The sequence below is a fragment of the Rousettus aegyptiacus genome, unplaced genomic scaffold (assembly GCF_014176215.1).
Source record: "Rousettus aegyptiacus isolate mRouAeg1 unplaced genomic scaffold, mRouAeg1.p scaffold_m13_p_12, whole genome shotgun sequence".
Classification (NCBI taxonomy): domain Eukaryota; kingdom Metazoa; phylum Chordata; class Mammalia; order Chiroptera; family Pteropodidae; genus Rousettus; species Rousettus aegyptiacus.
In genome coordinates, this window is record NW_023416287.1 from 80167144 (window position 1) to 80187154 (window position 20011).

General features: G+C 37.1%; 1 protein-coding gene and 1 pseudogene across 2 annotated transcripts in view; both read left to right on the top strand.

Annotated features, from left to right (window-relative positions):
* The window catches only part of LOC107502171 (mucin-2), an 81329-nt gene that overhangs the window by 19596 nt on the left and 41722 nt on the right, over positions 1–20011 (top strand). The gene's annotated exons all lie outside the window — the stretch shown is intronic.
* On the top strand, positions 2861–2977 carry LOC118610383 (annotated as a pseudogene).

Below are 20011 nucleotides of genomic sequence, written 5' to 3' on the forward strand. Positions count from 1 at the left end.
ATCGGTTTATGTTATGACTCCAGAGCCCCCTTTAGCTTCTCCCTCTCCACTAGGGAAAGGGTAGTGTTTCATCCATCACTGTACTTCCCCAAGGTTTTGTTTATGGCTTGCAATAAACATAACATATTAGTGCAGTTTTGTTTAGTTTATTTTATGGAATTGGCCGACGTAATAATGGAGGCTGGCAAGTCTAAATCTGCAGAGTGGGCCTGCAGGCTGCCCGTGCTGCAGTTCTAATAGATAGGCTGGCAGGCCGGAGACCCTGGGGAGTTGATATTCCAGTTTGAGTCTGAAGGCATTCTGCCATCGAATAGGAAGAGCTGCTGTTGCAGATGAAGTCCGAAAGCAGTGTGCTGGAGAATTCACTCTTGCTCAGTGGAAACTAATCTTTTTGTTCTATTCAGGCCTTTAACTGGGTGGTTGAGATCCATGCACATTGTGGAGGGCGGTCTGCTTTACTCAATGTCCACCAATTTAAATGTCATCCCAAAACACCCTCGCTGAAACACCCAGAAAATTTGACCAACTATCTCAGCACCCTATGGCTCAGCCAGGTGGACACATAAAATTAAAAGCCAGTATCTAAACCAGCCGCTTTGTATATGCCAGCACATGCTCTGCTCTTATGATTCCTGCTTAGCTCATTTGAAAGCTTAAAACAGGAACCCTCTGTGCTTGTTTTCTTTTCAATAATAAGTAAAATATAATTAAAATATTCATCGTGCGTAGAGGAATTTAGAATACTTATTAATCTCTTTCCTTTTCATTTCTGTTCTCAGGCAGCAGAGGCTACTGGGTATGAACTGCTTCATAGTTACCAGAAAACCTTCTGAAACCCCAAGCCCAACAGCAATCCATCAAATAAAAAAATAAAAATAAATAACAGCTATAATTTATCAAGCTAAACATAAACCGTGTATTAGAACTACATGAAATAGCTCCGATGATAATTTTTATTCTTCTCATTTTGCAGTTGATAACACCAAAGCTCAGGGAGACTGAGAGGGTTTAAATAACTTTCCTGAAGACACACTGTAAATGGCTAAACTGGGATTCATCCTGGGAATTAAAACAAAAACAAAAACAAATCAGATCTTTCCCCACCCCGAGAGATTCTAATTTAAGAAGTGGCCCAGAGTCTGTATGTTTAGTAAACTTCCCAGGAGTTTCTGATGTGTGGGCCACTCTTTGAGAAACACTGACCCATGGCAGTGGACTTGTGGATGTGAAGAAATGAGCTCACGGACACAGTGCTGCTCTGGGTTAGTGTTCAGTTCCCTCAAACTACCTTGTTCCTAAATAAGTGGTAGGACGTATTTGATTGTGATTTCTGGAAGAGGCAAACTGTCACAAAATAAATTACAAATATTGACCTGAAATGAGTTTTGAGCAAATTCATAATGAGAAGCTGAGTGTTTTCTGCCTGCGTAATAAGAGCTCTACTACAAGAGCAAGACACGCAAGTGCAGAACTGAGTCACAGAGCACAAAACACAGAGCCCAGGAAAGGATGTCCGTAATGCCCAAGAGCAAAGATGTTGTCGTGGTTATTTATCACCAGGAACTAGACCCTTTGAATCACATTCATTATGTGTATGCTGAGTATAAGTTAACTGCATTGTAAATGTATATATTTAACATTCTAGGGTAGTATATTTTTCAGTTATTTTCTTATAATCCATTTGGGGACCTTCATAAAACTCCGAGTTTGAGTCCTTCCAAGTATTGTTGTGGATGACTGAATTGGGTGGGTCTAAACTCGAAAATGTTATAATAGAAAAAATATAAAAAGTGAAAATGTCTTATTAGTAATTGCTTCATTTCACTGTAAAAAACAAACAAACAAAAAGAATGGCAGAAAGTAGACATTTCTTATCTCAAATAATGAAAACAGAAAACCTGGAAGGGAAATATAAAATACGAAAGTAAATTTCAAAGTTGACCTATAGCAGTAAAGTAAATTGCATTTTAAATAATTGTATTTCCCATTGTAAAAACAGTATATATTTGCAAGTTCTAAAGTGAATGTTACCTATTTCAGTAGTTACAAAATATGCATTTGGCTTATTTAAAACAAATGGGACTTTTTAGCAATACCTCAGAATTCTAACATGGTTTATTTGCATATCAGGTGTTGTTTTTGTTGTTGTCATTTGTTTGTTTTGGGCAACAAAGAGTACCATGGAACAGGGACATATTAAGAAATTCATCTGTAAACTGACTGCAGTCTTGCAAATGCCAAATGCTTATTTAAGGTATTTGATATTTAACAGCTGGTGAAAGGATTTGGTTGCTTTCTCTAGTTTCTTTTATTCTATTCCTGTGCTTGGCCAACTCCTTAGGAATCAAAACTTGTCAGGTCATGTTATCTTTTATTTGTCTGTTTCCTGAAATGCTTTTCATGCCTTAATGGTTAATGCTATTTTTTTTTTTAATAGAAAGCCAATAAGAAATATTCATTTGAAGAATGACCCAAAATAATTGCAAAACAGTAGTCAAAGAAATTGTATTTTATTTCATGAGCCTATTAGAAGGATAAAAATTGTTTGTTCTTAAAAGGTAATGTATGTGTTCTGCCAAGCCCAGGGCCTAGCATAGAGTGGGCAGTCACTGAATGGGAATAATTTTTAAAAATCCCTTTTAAGATTTATTGCCAGAAAAATATTTGACTCTTCTAATAAATTTGTTTGTTTTTTAATAAAATAAATAATGAGAATTATAGTCTCACTTGTTTACCTATGTTATATAACTGATAGAAACTCAAAACTAAATTTAGTGCATAACTTCAATAATTATCTTATTTTAGATACTTGACACATCTATTTCTAGTCATTTTACAATTGTAAAAAATTCAGTATCTGTCTACAGTCATGCCACCCTGAACAAGCCCGATCCCATCTGATCTTGGAAGCTAAGCAGGTTTGGGCCTGGTTAGTATTTGGATGGGAGACCACTAGGAAGACCAGGTGTTGTTAGGCATAAAAAATAAAAAATAAGGGATCGTAAACTGACAAGGTCCTTGCAATCCCTGAGGTCAACCAAGGGTTGCCTTGCCTAAAATAAATAAATAAATAAATAAATAAATAAAATTAGTTGTCTTATTTTAGTTGGGTTTTAACATTCTAATCAGCTTCAGTTGGTTTTTGCAAGGAGATGGTGATAATGAAAACAAAATAGTAACAAGAAAATGTTTACGTCCTCTAGCTACTGAGCCTTTCATAGACATTAATATGCATCCAAACAAAATATAGAATATGTATTAAAAATAAAATCAGTTTATAGGTCAGTAACATGTATAATTTATTTTTTAATTCTAGTGTTAATGTTTAAAATATTTAAAATATCCCAGAAAACCAGTCTGGATAACTGACTTATGCCCCACTTATAAAACAAAACAGAACTTCACAAAGTTAAGAACTTTTCTATTTTCAAAAAAAGAATTCTGAGAGGAGAAAAAATATTGGTTTATGCTATGTTTTAACACTTCAAAGCATTGTGCTATATATATGGGGTGTATGGACGTAATTCGACACATCTGTGCTCTGAGCCTGTTGCCGCTGCTTCCTGCTGGGTGATCTGTGTAAAGACAATCAACCCTTCTGTGCCTCTTTTCCTATTTGTAAAATTTTAAAAAACGACTCTTACCTTTCATAGTTGTAAGGATTTATAATTGTGTAGCCAGCCTAGACAAAGCCTGGTACCCATTAAATATTTCATAAATGGTGGCTGTTGAATTAATAACAAAACCAACAGTATGTGCTCTGCTAGCCTAGAAGTGTGCAGAACATGAATGAGCCTTCACAGGCCCTCTCATAGCAAGCAGAACAGCACCCTCAGCAAAACAAGCTGGTTCTTCCTTCTCAGGTGATTCTGGCTTGGTTAGCTTTCTCTCTGCCCGATGAAGCTGGTCGATGGAGGCTTGACCCTATTTTTAATAGCAAGTTATTAAATATTGGGTTTTGCTTATATCAAATATTGAAAATAACTTAACACTAAGAAATTAACATTGTATTATTGCCATAGCTACACTTCACTTTTTTTTTTCATAAGGAAGAGAGAAAAATACTTTAATTACTTATAATAACCACGATGAACATGTTTTTCAGGCCGTAGGGTTATTTCCTGTAACACCCTGGAATAATTATTTACTTTTGCTCAAAATCTGTCCTTCGTTAATTGCATACAATTTCTCTTGATCATCTTATAGGTGTGCTAATACTCCCAAAAGCTAAATTTTGCCCTCAACATATACAAATTGAATGTGGAAATTGTGCTGATTGGAGAATAGAAATTGACTCAGATGATGGACTGTAGCATGACTACATATAAAATTGCCTTTCATCTGTTAGAATTCCTTGTGTCATAATTATAGTTTTTTTTTTGTTGTTTTTTTTGCTTTGGAAGAAATTGATAATTTGATTCTCAATTTGTCAAGGCTGTAAACATCCACTACTAAAACAATTTGCCTTTGGTATTCAACATTTTTGCACCTTCTTGGTGAAAATAAACTAAGCAGAGATCATTAATTAAATGTGTATCACTTTTGATCCCTTAAATTTATATTCTCTAGAAAAAGGTAAAAACAAACAACTTTCCCTGTCAGTTGGTCTCCATCTATGGAAATAAAAATAAAGAAACAAAACCCATCATATGTACTACCCTGGATTCACACCATCCTGAAAAATAGGAGTTTTACTGTAGTGTAGCCATAAAGTCTAAAACACACTATATTTGACTGTCAAGACTCCAAGTAATGAGTTTACTTGACTGCTAGGGGAAGTTTCCCTGGAGCAGTGAAGGAACTGGGGGATGATGTCTGCGAAAATTGCCTTGGACCATGTGGCTGTGTGAAGTAGGATGCATGCCTCCCAAACATGAAGCCTATGGTTATTTCTTTCCGGGTGCACTGAAGGCACAAGTTTGTTTAATGAATACCAAAGGTACAAGTCATCTGAGGTACTGCATTGTAGATGTATATGTATATGTACATCCAGGGATTGATAGAAATACTGATTAATGCACTATATATTTTGTACGTTGTAGTGAAATATGCATTGCTATATTTCAATGAATTGAATTTTCGTGTATGTCATTGAGTACTCTGTATTTTAATGCAATAGTACCAAATAGATATATTTGTGTTTCTAAAATGTATGACTCTCTGATCTCTGAGCAGCACAGTGACTAGGGTGACCAACTGTCCTTGTTTGCCTGGGCACAAGTACTTTCTCAGGATCAGGACTTCTAATTTTAAAATCTATAAAGTTCTGGAAGAAGTTGGACCAGTCGGTCACCCTAAGAGTGACATACCAACCTGTGAAAAAGTTAGTCAATATGTGCCACTTCGAATAGTACTAGTATAGGAAGTGCAAACTTTGACTCAATGTTAATTTACACCAAAGGGTGGTAACCATGCTGCCCACCACAGAACCTCTGATTGCTTTGTCTCAGGGGTGTTTTTATCATTACCCCCCCTGTATGATATTTGTAACATATAATAGTGAACAATAACTACCAACCAAGAATTCATGGGTCAACTCAGCAATGTATAAACAAAAGCATGATTAATCAGTCCTGCAGGGATTTGTAAACCATTTCCTCAGACTTGAAGGGGCTTTGTAGGAGATATTAAACTGTATGGGTTTAAAGAAAGGGAGGCATAATCCATTGCAAAGAATCTTCTTGGCTTTGTGACTGCCCCCTGTATCTCATGCAGTTGTCTTAACGAGCCCAAGAAACCAGGAAAAGAGCAAGGGCTCTGGAGTCAAGCAGGACTGGGAAGGAATAATCCCTCCACGACTGCTTATCTGTATAATCTTGATCGAATTTCTTAATCTCTCTGAGCTCCTGTGGCTTCATCTCCGAAATGAGAGATCCTTAGTCTAGATCAGCTTCCTTTGTCATATACTGTCATAGAATTATATTTCTTTCCACTAGAGCACAGCAATGATTATCTGCTCAGTGTCAACCTCCCTGTGGGCTCTGTGAAGAGGAAGGGCCACCTCTCCATTTTAACTGTGTTGCTGTAGTGGGCCCTTAGTCTTTTTTTGTTGAAGAGAAGAATGAAGGATTTTTGTGAGGTTACATGAGATAATTTACATGTAGGTTTCCTGACACCTCCTTTTCTTCTTATCTCCCCAAATTGAACCTACTCAAGTATTTAACATTTCAGTTTTGCTTCAATATTTATAGAAAAATTTTTAGTTAATATAGATATTTTGTAAGTATGTAGAGAAACTGAAAATTCAAAGAACAGATGACATATCTGTATGTTCATCAAATTCACATATTTGGCTGAAATGCCAATTCCTATTCTATCTTTTTGGGGTTAATATACATGCAAAGTTAGGTTCTGGCCAAGGAATTGTAACCATGGAGAACTGGTGGTTTATTTTGTTGTGATTTGTCATTCCAATTTCAATGATGAAGATGAACTTAATACCAATAATTTAGATGGATTGCATAGATTTTTAAAATATTTGTTTCTGTCAATTTTAAGCCCAGTTATTGCATCCTAGATAAGAATAGTGTCTGAGCAGGCAGTGAAAAGTGAGGACTGGCAGGAAGTTTATTTCATTTTACCCAATCAACTCAATATTTCAGCTGTATGTGATTTTTTGTCAAAATTATGTTGTTGATTGCTTCAATTTTTTACTTCCTTCTGTATGTCTAGACACATCATTAGAACTGACAAAGAAGACGAGAGAATTTAAGTGGTGAGCCCATCTCCACAGCACAAGGCTTTATGAAAAGGATAATCCTAGAAACTTATTCCTTTCTAAAACAATTCAAATAAAGACAATTTATTTGCACAAGGGACACTGTTCCTTGTACAGCTCACCAATAAATTAATATGGGACAGATAGGACATGAAGTGATATCCTGTTTTTATAGTGGGCTTAAGGAAAATTCCAGTATGCTTTTCAATGAGTCCTTTAATTTGTGTCTTTTAAAAGAGTTATCTAGATAAAACAATTCAAAAAAATTAAAAATTAATGGTTATTCTATGATACAATTTCTAAAAATCCACAGTGGATGGTATATCCTCACTCCTGTTCTCTAGAATAGTCTTGCTATTGCCATTTTTTTTTGCTTTACCTAATATCTTGCTTGCCCTTCTTGAATATATTACTCTTGGCTATAGTTCTTAAATGTTAGAAGTCGGGATGAAATTTGTTTTATTTATTTTTTAGAATTTCTTTTAATTAGTTTCAAATATACAGTACATTGGTTAGACATCTATGTGGTTCATAAAATGAGCCCCCCAATTACTCCCTCCCTCCCCTTACCCTTCACCTAGCCAACATATTAATGTTAACTGCATTCCCTATGCCATGCTCCCCATACCCATGACCATCCATTAGCTACTAATCTGTACTTTTTAACCCTTCACCCCATTCTCTCAGCCCCCCAAACACTTCTCCCCTCTGTCAATGTCACCAAATTGTCCACTATATTTGTGTCTGTTTTTGATTAGTTTGTTCTTTTTATTCCTTAGATTCCACATATAAGTGAAATCATATAGTGTTTATCTTTCTCTATCTGACTTTTAAATACCTTCTAGGTACATCAAAGCAATATCTTCTTCTATCCCTTTCCTTTTCATTTGCGTGTGTCTTTTAACCTGAAGTGAGTCTCTTGTAGGCAACATGTAGGAGTCTTGTTTCCTATCCATTCATCCACTCTATCTTTTACTTGGAGCACTTAGTTCTTTTCCATTTGAGGTACTTATTGACAGGAATGTAGTTGTTACCATTCTTTATTCCTGTTTTTGATACATTTTTTTTCCTTCTTAAAGAAGTCCCCCCAACATTTCTTGTAATACTGGCTTGGTGGTGATGAATTCCTTTAGCTTATTTTTGTCTGGGAACCTCTTTATCTGTCCATCGACTCTAAATGATGGCTTTGCTGGATAAAGTATTCTTGGTTGTAGATCCTGGGTCTTCATTACATTGAATATTTTGTGCCAGTCCTTCTGTCCTACACTGTTTCTTTTGAGAAATCAGCTGTCAGTCTTATGGGGGTTCCCTTGTAGGTAACTAGCTGCTTTTGCTGCTTTTAAGATTTTTTCTTTGTAGTTAACCTTAGGCATTTTAATTATGATGTGTCTTGTTGTGGGCCTCTTTGGATCCCTGGTTTTTGGGGTTCTCTGAGCTTCCTGGGGTTTTATGTCCATTTCTGTGAAGGGAAGTTTTCCATCATTATTTCTTCAAATAGCTGTTCAACATCTTGTTTTCCTTCTGGTAAATCGATCAGATGGATGTTTTGACCTTTAATAGTGTTCCATATGCTCCTTAAATTATTTTTATAGTCTTGGAATCTTTTTTCTAGCCATTCTGATTGAGTGTCCTTGACTTTCCCATCCTCTAGATAGGTCATTTGATCCTTTTCTTTATTCACTTTGTTTATTCTTCAATTCATTCCATTTAATATGCTTCTTATCTCAGATAATGTGTTCTTCATTTCAGACTGGTTCCCTTTCATCATTTCCATTTTTATGTTTTTTTTTTTTAATCTCTTTGTTGAAGTTCTCACTGAATTTATCTACACTTCCAAAAGTTCATTGATTATCCTTATAACCAGTATTTTGAACTCTGAGTCTGTTAGATTATTGGACTCCATTATTTCTGGATCTCTGTTCTTTTCTCTCATATAGTTTCTACTTCTTTTCTTCCCATTTTGGCTGCCTTTCCATGTCTGTTTCTATGTACTAAGCAAAGCTCCTAAGACTCCTGGTCTTATTAGTGTGGATTTATGAAGTGGGTGTCCAGTGGCATAGTCCTGAGAGGAGTTCAGCTGCAGGACAAATTTAGCCCAAGCCTCTACCCCTCCAGGACCACCTGTTCAGATTCAGCAAGCAGTCCACAGATGCTGTGCTTATAGTTGCCTCAAAAGGTCACACCAGAAACCAAGGTCAGCTGCCTCTACCAGTGTGAGTCCTAGCAAGGAGTGTCTGACTCGCTGAAGACACACTAGGATGTGGCTTGGGTGGGGCCATGAGTTGGGGTAGGTGGGGTTTCAGGGAATCCTCTGGGTTGGGTGACTTCTGTTATCCAGTTTGATGATATCTTGGCTATAGTGGTGCTGTGTCCACACACTGAGACAGGGAAGAGCTCAACAAGGAACAGTGGATACCACCGGCACTTCTGTACCCAGCGAGTCTCGCCTTGGCCCTCACTCTGACAACTCAGTGTTCCCCTGTAAGTCCCTGGCGCCCCCTGTGCACAGTCGAATGGGCACTGGTGCTCAGAGTGAGCAGGTCTGTCCCTGCGAAAATCGGCTTGTGGACGCAGCCCCGTTGAGAGGTGTCTGCCGCTGCCGTTGCCTCAGTCTCACGAAGCAGCTCGGGGCCCGGCAGCATCGCGTCCTCGCCTCGTCCTACCTTCTGCCGTTGCAGGGTGCTTTCTTGGGATTCTCCCTGACTACATGGATTACTCATCTAGATCCCAGGCGATTTTTCCATCACAACTTTCATTTGGATGCCAGAGGGATGAACAAAGCCTCTATCATCTATGCTTTTTTTTCCCCAGGATGAAATTTAAAACATACAAACCAACCAAACAAAAATATTTATGAATAATTATTTTATGCATAAACATAATAGGAATGAGAAATATAAGTTTTTGTTGACACAGAAATACTTGCGGTTTACCACAAATGCCATTTTAATTTCTACATAGTTGATGCTGAAGGGGAGGGAAAATCTCTTCACATATCCATCTTAGGTTCTCCAGCTGTGTCTCTAAATTAGACTGACTAAAGGCAGATTAACAAGGAGAACCAAACAGGTGTTTATTAACATGTGTATCGCGTATGTATCACATGAGAGTATTAGAAGTGAGTACTTCAAGGTTAGCATTTTAGCAAAGGAACAATACATTTTTAGAGAAGTGACAAGACCAAGGAAGGGACCTTGAGTCTCTAGGGGCAGCAAATTGTAGGAAGGTAAACATAGAAAACTAATGGAAGACAAGGCCTAGTTAGTAAACTTTGTATGTAGGTTTCTCTGGTACCATCTCTGAGCTGATAAGGGTGCAAAGTTGTGTCTGGTGATTAACTGTTGTTCATCCTCATTGGGAGGAGAGGAGGGATACCTTTGTAAATTTAGGTCATGTTTTAGGCAAATAGCAGGAAGGCAGTCAGCTTTTCTTGCCTCTGCCTTTTCTCAGTTGCCTTCAGCTCAAAATAATCTAAATGACAAAGTTTCATATTTTGGGATGGCATACTTTTCTATTCTACAATGCCATTAGCCTATTCTTATTCTGCTTTTGCGTGTATGTGTTTCTTCTGTTTTCTTTTTAAACTAAAATGAAACTGACAGAATTAAGGGAATATATGGTAGTAATGTCTATATAGCACTTATTGGCATATTCAGGCTTCAAATTAGATACATTTACTTTGTGGAGATCAATTATATGATAAGATATGAAAACTATAAGTTACTTTTTAAAGTAGAAAAGCATACCAAGATCACCTTTTTTTATTCATAATAGCAATTCTCATAGTTTAGGACTAAATTTAAAAATACTGCTTGGTCAATAAAATTTCTAGAATAAACAGATGAGAGAAATTAAGAATAAGGTCAAGATATACCACTTAACAGATATGAAGATTCTATTTTTTAAGATGTGAGTGCCCCTCAAATGGAATCCCGATTAAAATCTCATTAGGAGATTTTCACTTTAGTAGATATTTCTCTGCACCATTTAGAATGTAAAACAAATATAAAATCGAAAACACCTACTATACCAACGATTGTCAAAGTTGTGGAGTTATTGGAACTCACACACTGCTTGTGCTACAATGACTTTGGAAAACAGTTTGGTAGTTTTTGATTGTTAAACACATTCTTACTATATGACTTAGCCATGCTACTCATAGATATTAACTCGAAATACGTGAAAGCATATGTATATGAAAAGATTTGTACACGAATATTTTAGCAATTTTATTTGCAGTAGTCCCAAACTGGTAACAACCCCACATTTCTAACAGATAAATGGATAAATGATTATAGTATATCTTTACAATTAAATCTACTCAGCAATAAAAAGGAATTAACTTTTGATACATGCAATGACATGAATCTTGAAAAATTATACTTAGTGAAAAAGGATAAAAATGTAGGTATGATTCCATTTATATGATCTAGAAAATACAAACTAATTTGTAGTAATAATAATCAGACCGCTGTTGCTTGGGAATGGTGCAATGTGCGAAGGAACAGAAGGGAGGGATTAAAAAGATTCTTAAGGAAATTTTTAGGGGCGATGGATATGTTCGTTGTCTTGATATCGATGATGGTTTCACTGGCAAATGCAAACCATACTTTTTAAGTATTTGCAGTTGTATGTCAACTACATGTCTGTCTATAAAGCTCTTAAAAAGTAATTGTTTTGACACATGGATGAAAAGTCCCTCTCATTTTAGAGAAGCCTGTTCTAGGCTCTGTGGAATACAATGGCGAATGAGACAAACAGGTCACTCTGTGTTCTTCTTTTGAACGGGAATATCTTTATGTGAGGCGAATGGAAGTGGAAGCAGAGATCTCTTCACAGAAACTGTCCTTCATACTTTTACATTCAGGCCTACTGATACAAAGACAACCTGGGAGGTTTTCATTCTATGTACATCATTCTGTTCCTGCCCTATGAAATAGAAAGGTTATATTTTCGCTGGCTCATGTTTAAACATTTTTTTCTTTAAATTTTTTAAGTTTGAATGTTTACATCTTGTATTAAGGGAGGCCAGGCAAGCCACGCTGCTACTCCTGTCAGTGTCACATAGGTGGATGTAGGTTACAGGGCAGGGACTTGGGCAGCATTTTGGGTGTGAGTCATCCACAGTAGCCAGAAGAGGATGGAGCCAAAAGACAAGGACAAAACCAGATCTGAAGAAGGCATCTAGGATCAGAACTAGATATGTCAAATTGGTAATCAGGAAGGGGTGGGAAGTTAGTAGGGGCAAATGTTGGGAATTTTCCAGAGTTTCATAGCTAGAAGTAAGAGCCTAAAGCAGAAATGAGGTAAGAGGGGTTAAGACATTGTTCACAAATAGGGCTGAGTTTCCTGGAACTTTCATTAGGTGTTAACTATGTGATGTATGCATGTGTCACTTGGGTCAGAAGTCACAGGGTTTAAGGGCCCGAATAATGGATTTAAAGCATGTGTTCAGTGTTATGCCCTCTGAGTAATTAAAGTTATTCATCCTAATCTAGAGATGAAGTCATTGCCTTCTCTGTTTCTTGCTTTTGAAAATTTTCCAGAAAAGACATGATTTCTTCTTTTTTAAAAAAGAGGGAATCTTCTCTTAAATATCCAGTTTCATTTATCATAATAGAAGAAACAGATTAGAAGTAAGAAAGAGAACAAGGAGAAAAGGGAACTTATAAATTGCCAATATTTAAAATATGTGCATTATAAAATGTATCATAGAAATGTAAAACATGTACTGGAAGAACATCTCTCAGTTAACTGATGTGATTAAAGTATCTTGTATTTATAGTGTTTCTGGGATCAACAGTAAAGGAATTATATACCTACTTTTTTAATCAAGAGGAAGAACTTGAAAAAAATCCAGGGCCTTTAAACATCTGTAAAATTTCGAAATTAAAAAGTCGTAAAAATTTGAAGGAGAAAAAGTTTCTTCCGCAATTGATTTTGACTTCAGTGAACAGACATGAATGGAATGCTTAGAGTTTTCACACGACACACCATCCTGGGCTGTGTTTTCTGCCTGGTGCAAAAGAATGAAGATAAAGTTGTAGAAAAGTTTCAGCTCTGCACGATGCAGTTATACTGTTGTTCTAGAGACGAATTGACTTGAAAAAGTCTACGTTATAGCTAATGGTTATTTTTGAACAATATGTTAATACAACCTTTTTCACAACTGAGTAATACATACAGACGTTTTAGTGGAAAAAAATCTTACATCTTTTGAATGTTGGAAAATATTTTTATTTTAATGTTACTCAAAATGTACAAATATAACACTACTTATATACTTCTTATATTCTTAGCTATTAAACAAATATATAAGACCAAAATTAATTTACAAAATAAATATAAATGATACTTTAAAACCAACAAAATTCAAATGAACATGATTAATTTAATGCGATGAGTGATGTTATATCCTGAAACTAAACTGCCTCTTGTAATGAGAACTTTCAGAGCCCAGGTGCACAGATCTCAGGTGAGGAGTGCCCTGCAAGGTGCTGTGACTCTCTCTATGTCACCCTAAGGAGGAGGGTCTAGTAGGCACCATGTAAGATCTAGGGGCAGTTGAGACTCAGTTTGAATACCTCCTCTGACTTTTTTTTTTATTGGTAAATAATGTGACCTTGGACAACTTACCTTAACTTTTTATCCCTCATTTTTCTCATCTGTGAAATGGGATGGGTGAGTGGAGAATGCCCATCTCCCAGGTGTTGTTTTGAAGATTTAGTGAGATCATTTAGGATGACTTGCTCATAGAAGGTATTCTATAACTATCAGTTTCTTCTCTTTCGCTAATTAATTTAGTTTTAGTTTTTTTTTAAAGTTCTTCACAAGTTTGGATTTACAAAAAGTAGTACAGCTTATCAGACTGTATTAAAAACCAAAGAGCTAAGAATTAATTTTTGGAATCACGAAATAATCAAAACTCAACCTCCCCTCTCCTTTCTTTGTGGTTGCTTATGCTCTCTTCCTCCATCATAGTGTCCTTCCAGACATTACCGCATGTCCAAATCTAACTCAAACTTTAAGGTCCAGATCAAGTGCACCTTAATCCAAACAGCTTTTCTAAATATTTGGCTGGAGTGATCACCGCCTTCTTGTAACAACCAAAGCACTTTATCTGTACTTCTTATGTGTTGACTTCAAATTTGGTAAAGTAGCTGGATGTGACTTAAACAAGGACAGAGCCTTGAGGATGGGCTTGGAGAGCAGCTTTTTCATAACACGGCCCAGCCAAGGACTGCTAGGTAACAAGTATAGAGAGACCCACCCCTTGGGAGCAGCCACAGCTAGGCTCCTCAGCACTCGGTGAGTAGGCAGCCTCAGAGCCCTGAAAAGGGCTTTTGTTTTGAGGATTACTGGCTTCCCATCAGTGTTTTCAGTCAGTCATGCATGCCTCCACAGAGAACAGTCCAGTCAGCACCTCATTTGTTCATCAGAAAGGAACTAATAGATTGATGTGTGGTGAGGTGAGGTTCAGCTTCATAAATCCTGGGTTGTCAGAATCTGCATTTCTAGATTCTCTGTTGAGAAGAAGATATTCTTTGGTGGCTGAACTGCTGCTAATTTGGACAGGAAGCTGAGTCAGCTTGTGAGTCAGTCTCTGTGGCAGGGATTATGGAGATTCATACACTAGAGTCCAAGGAGAGATGGAAGAAACTAGAAGAGGAGACCATTGCATAAGGAAGACTCAGCCAGAGGGGAGATAAAACCAGCTAAGGAAAGGGAGTTGTCAGGCCAGAGGTGTGGTTTCTGCTCCCTAACAGAGGTAAACGAATATACAGGTTTGAACTGTGTGGGTTCACTCATGCATGAATTTTTTTCAGTAAATATACAGTTGGCCCTCCATATCCTCAGGTTCGCATGCATGGATTCAACCACCTGTGAACCAAAAGCAGTGTTGTCGATCTGCAGTTGGGAATCTGTGGAATGCACAGGGCCAACTGTATGCATTGTTCTGCAGCATTATGTAGGGGACTTCAGCATCCAAGGATTTTGGTGTCTATGAGGGTCCTGTGACCAGTCTTGAACTTTGAGGGATGACTAGGGAGTCAAAAGTTATATGTAGGTTTTTACTTGAGGGGAGGGGAGCCCCTAAGGCCCCACATTGTTCTAGGGTCAACTGCACATACCAAAAATAGCCCAAGTGTACCCTGCTTGGAGTGGAACAGGCCAGTTCTCATACAGAAGTTCTTCCCTAGTCTTAGTCAATCCTGATATTTAAAAACCCAGTAGTGACAGAATGAGTATTTCTCTGTATTATAAATATTTCTCTATATAAGGTATATATGTGACTGTTAACATTTCTCAAACTGATCCAGTCATAAAAGTTATCTGGTGAGCTTTTTAAAAAATACAAATTTCCAAAACAACAACAACAACAGCAACAACAAACCAAACAAATTTCCAGACTCTACCTCAGACCTGCTGAATTAGAATGATCGGGGAAACGGCTGGCTGAGAATTCAGAAATTTTTCCAAGCACCCTAGGCAATTCTTACAATTGGGCCTGTTTGGGATGCCCTATTGTGGATGAGAGGCCTCGGAACTGGGAATCAGGTCTGAGTTTCAGTTTGAGCTTTAATGCCTACTCAGTGAGAGGTCTTATATGAGCAACATAACTTCTCTGAACCTCAGTTTCCTCAAATGAAAAAGAGCTTCCCTTTCCTTTGTATCTCGCTGCTTGTGAGGCTCAAATGCCTTCATGTGTGTGAAAGTATACAGTAAGTTCAACCTGTTTCCCCTAAACTGTCCATAAAATAAATCACTCATCTACTACAAAAGTTTCCATTGATTTGCTGCATATCTTGGAAAAAGTATTCATACCATTATTTTTAATGACTACTAACAATTTAATGGATGTGTCATGGTTTACTTAATCAATGCATATAGTGGGTACCTGGAATGTTTTCTAAATGTTTAACATAAATGCTGCCTTATACATATACTTTTGTTTACTTGTCCAAGTATTTCCTTAAGAAAAATACCTAGAAATGGAATGGCTGGGTCAAAGATTATACACATTTAAAAAAGACTTTTGTTGTATCCTTTCAAGTGGTTTTCCAGAAAACTTGTACCAATTTATAATCACACTGATACCTTCCTTCTATGTGCCAGTCCTTACCCTCAAGGAAACCAAACTCTTACTCTTTATAGTTTGGGATATTAACCCTTTGTCTGCCTTATGTATTTTGAAATATTTTCCTAGCGCTTTAACCTCTCTTGCTCTCTGATTGGATTGGGTAAATTTTTGATGTTTACTTAAATTTCATAGTGTACTTCGTGGTTTGAAAAGAGATTAAAAATCTATCCTCTCGCTTTGATCGAACATAAGTAGGTGGCTATGGCTATTGTTAGAACTTATAAATATGGTTACATAATTTCAGATACTCAAGTTCAATCTGGGTTGATTGGCAGGACTATTCATTCACTTATTCATTTATTCATTCATTTCATCGAACATTTATTGTGTGTCCTAAGGGTTTCTAGGAGTTAGATAATGTATCCTTAAGTTGAATATGACTTAACTCTGAAGAAGGTGATAATTTAGTAGAGAAGACAAATAAATCTATAATTTCAGTATAATATACGGTGTGATGTGTTATGATATCAGAACATAGAAAATGTTCTGAGAACAGAGTAAGGAAATCTCTAAGGAAATAGGATACTCGTGGAAGGCACTTGAGCCTTTTTGGAAGTGTAATAAGTACATGTAAGCATGGAAAGGCATTCTATACAGAAGGAACAGTATGAATGAAGGTGCAGAGACATGATGCACGTTGAAACACTTAGGAAATATTCAGTGTTTTTGTTTTTCTGACTCTGAGTGTTGAAGAGTGACAGGAGGAAAGCTGGAGATGAAGTTGGCACCAGGATGAAATGGTCCCTTTATAGGTTAAGAACATTGAATCTTACCCTCAAAGTTTTAGAGGGAGTGCAAGAGGAGACCGGAGTAGAATTGCAAAGAGCACAGTAGAGACTTGACTTGCAGTGTTCTCTTTTTTTTTGAGAGAGATAATTTTAGAATTGCAAAATTGAGTTCCCACAGGCCCTTTAACCAGGTTTTGCTTATATTAACACCTTAGCTAACCATAAAACATTTATCTAAACTAAGAAATTAACCTTGGTACAATACTGCTGATTAAAGAATAAATCTTTATACTATTTCACAGTTTTTCTACTGATGTTCCTTGACTGTTCCACAATCCAATCTGGCGTCGCCTGTTGTCTTCAGTCATTATATTACCCATCTCATTCCTCAGTCTTTCCTCGTCTCTCATGACCTGGACACTTTGGAGGAATACTGGTCAATTGTGTTTTAGAGTATTCAGCAGTTTGAATTTGTTGTTTTCTCACGATTAGATTGAGGTTATGCATGATTGGGAAGACTAACTCAGAAATGACATGCCTTTCTCAGTGTATCATATCAGGGTGTCCACTGATTTTTTATTAATATCCAGTGTTAACTTTGATCACTTGACTAGGGTAATGCCTGCTAAGATTCTCCACCATAAACTTAATATTTTTGCCTTTGTAATTACTAATTATTTTGAGAGTATCAACTAAAAGTCTGAAAGAATAGCTTCTTGGAGATTTGGACACATCTAAGAAATATCATTGTTATTGTCGTTATTATTATTACTGTTGTTATTAATATACACTGTGCTGTCTGACCTGGTAGTCTCTATCTCATTAAAGCTCTGAGCATTCTTGACAAACATATCAGCAATAATTTGGACAATATTACTTAATGAACACTGACTCAGCCTCACCTGGTGATATACCCCACGTGTACTTACTTGACCCAGTCAAGTTGCCTAGATCTTTAACTCCCACCTCTCTCTCTCGTCTCTTCCACATTAAAAAAAAATGATAAACAAAAACATCCTTTGACCCTATGACTATCTCTGTAACCATTACCCTTACCATATATTTCTTTCACGGTCAAGCTTCCAGAATATATAATTTACTCGTTATGTCTACTTTCTGTAATTAGCCCAGCCCATGGCATTCCGAAGGCTTTGCTCCATTAAACAATTAACCTTAGACTTATTAGAGTCATCACAACCTATAATTTGACACTTTTCAGTAATTATCTTACTTTACTTCCTCTGGCATTTCCCATTGTTGACCATGCCCTCATTCCTGAAATCCTTTTGTCTTTCTTGTCTACATCAAGAGTACTCTTTCGGGGTTTTCTTTCTTTCTCTCTGGTTGCTTCTCCTTTATTTTTCTGTAGCATATTTAAATCTTCCTGCTTCTAAATAATGTAAGAGACACATCTTCAAGGATTAGAGGGAACAATAGTAAATTTACAGTGAAGAACCTGACCAACACTACATTAATATCCTTAATGATGACATGTGATATCAGGTACCCCTGCTATGGAGATTGGGTCCAAATCTCCAAGGTGCTGTGATGAGAAGTGTGCTTTCCCTTTTGTGATATTCTTTCAAAACCCCATAACCCAAATAAGATGGGTTGACTAAGATGGTGACATGGGAGGCTCCTGAGCTCCCTTCCTCCCACAGACACCAAATGTTCAGCTACACGTGGAGCAGTTCCCTCTGAAAGAGATCCAGAAACTAGCTGAATGACTCCTACACACCAGACAAATGAGAAAATATCCATATCAGAACAGGTAGGAAAGGCTGAGACATGCTATAAACCCCACTTCTGACACAGCACCATACATTTGGGAGAGTCCCCAACTCTTAGCTTTTCCTTGAGGAGCACATTTAATTTACCAAAATAACATTTATGACTTTCCCCAGAAGGACAGCTCCCCAGACACCTAGCTCTGAAAGGTTAGGGCTTGTGTTCCCAAAACCCCCAAGACTATTGCAAGTCAAGAAGTAATTCTTACTGAGTCAGTCACACTCCCCAAGGCTATCCTTCTCAGGCTCAGTGCAGGGGGAGCAGACAAAATTGCCCTTCTCTAAGTCTTCCCCTGAAAGTGGTCTACCTACATTCTTTATAAGCTTCTTCCTAAGGGCCAGGCTTCTAATTATATAGACCCTACGGCCAGTTTGTGATCCTCCCTAGAAACCAGGAAAACTGGAGGACACCTCTTCCACTTGCTTCTTCCAATCTGCTCCAAGTCACCAGTTTCTCCTTGGAGGGAGGTTGTACACAAGTCTGTGCCCCAGCTTTTATGGTTGCTGTGGAAAGGACAGGCTGGATTACCTACCTCTGATAGCCAAAGGGGCTTCCATTCACAGGTTGGAAGTAAACAAAAGGAGATAAATATAATTGTTAGGAAAATTTTTGGGATGTCTGTGGTAAGACTAACTGGTAGGTGACATATGCTGCATGAGTGTGTTCGATAGGCTTAACAGGTCAGAAATAAATGATGGGTTTCTGTTTTTAAAGCATATTTTGCACATGTGATCAGTTCTTCATTTAATCCTTGCAGCAATTCTTTGAGGCATTACACAGTACTTCCATTTTACACATGAGCAAGATGAGGTAAAACAGCTTGTGTTGGGTCACACCAAAGGCCAGAGTCTTCGCTCAAAATGTTGCTATTTTCAGCAGTGCTGATTACTGTAATTTTTGTTTTTTTTGCTAAAAATCAACCCCCTCTAACTTGTATAAAGGATATTTATCTTTTCACTCTTTGAAGTATTGTGACTTCTTTTCATTTTTAAGGGTTGTCTAACCTTGTAGGTTGAATAAACAAGGATGTGTAAAAAAAAAGATACTGTTGGGTTCTGGGTCTTAATTTGTGCCTTGGTGATGTAGTGCTGGTTAGGACTTGATTGAATAATCAAATTTCCTAAGAGCTCCAAGAGAATTACAAGAGAATATGGAGAAGTGGGTGTCCATTTTGGTTGAGGCTCATACTATATCTTGGACTTGTTGAAATGTCTCTTGAAAATTTCCCATAGTCCAAATGACAAAGTTCTTTTATATATTTTAGACTAGAACTCTTAGCTTCTTCAGGTACTATATTTCTTCATAAACAAGGTGCTGTTTTAGAACTTTTGAGCTTATTAAATCCATTATAAATCTTTCCGATAAAAGTTTTTAGTTTTTTTATAATTTTGTTAACTAATGCAGTACAATTTAATAGCCTAAATTCTACAGTGTAAGTCCATGCAATTTTTTCCCCCTTTTCTGGATCGGGAAAATGTTGTTTTGGTAGATTTTACCACTGCAGCTATTTTTGGTCTCTTGTGTGTAACAGCTAAATATGCAGTAATGGTCTCTGTTCCCAGGCCAATTTGAGAGATAAAGCACACAGAAAAAAATACAAAACAGTATATGTTACATGTCTGAGGACAGGCAGTG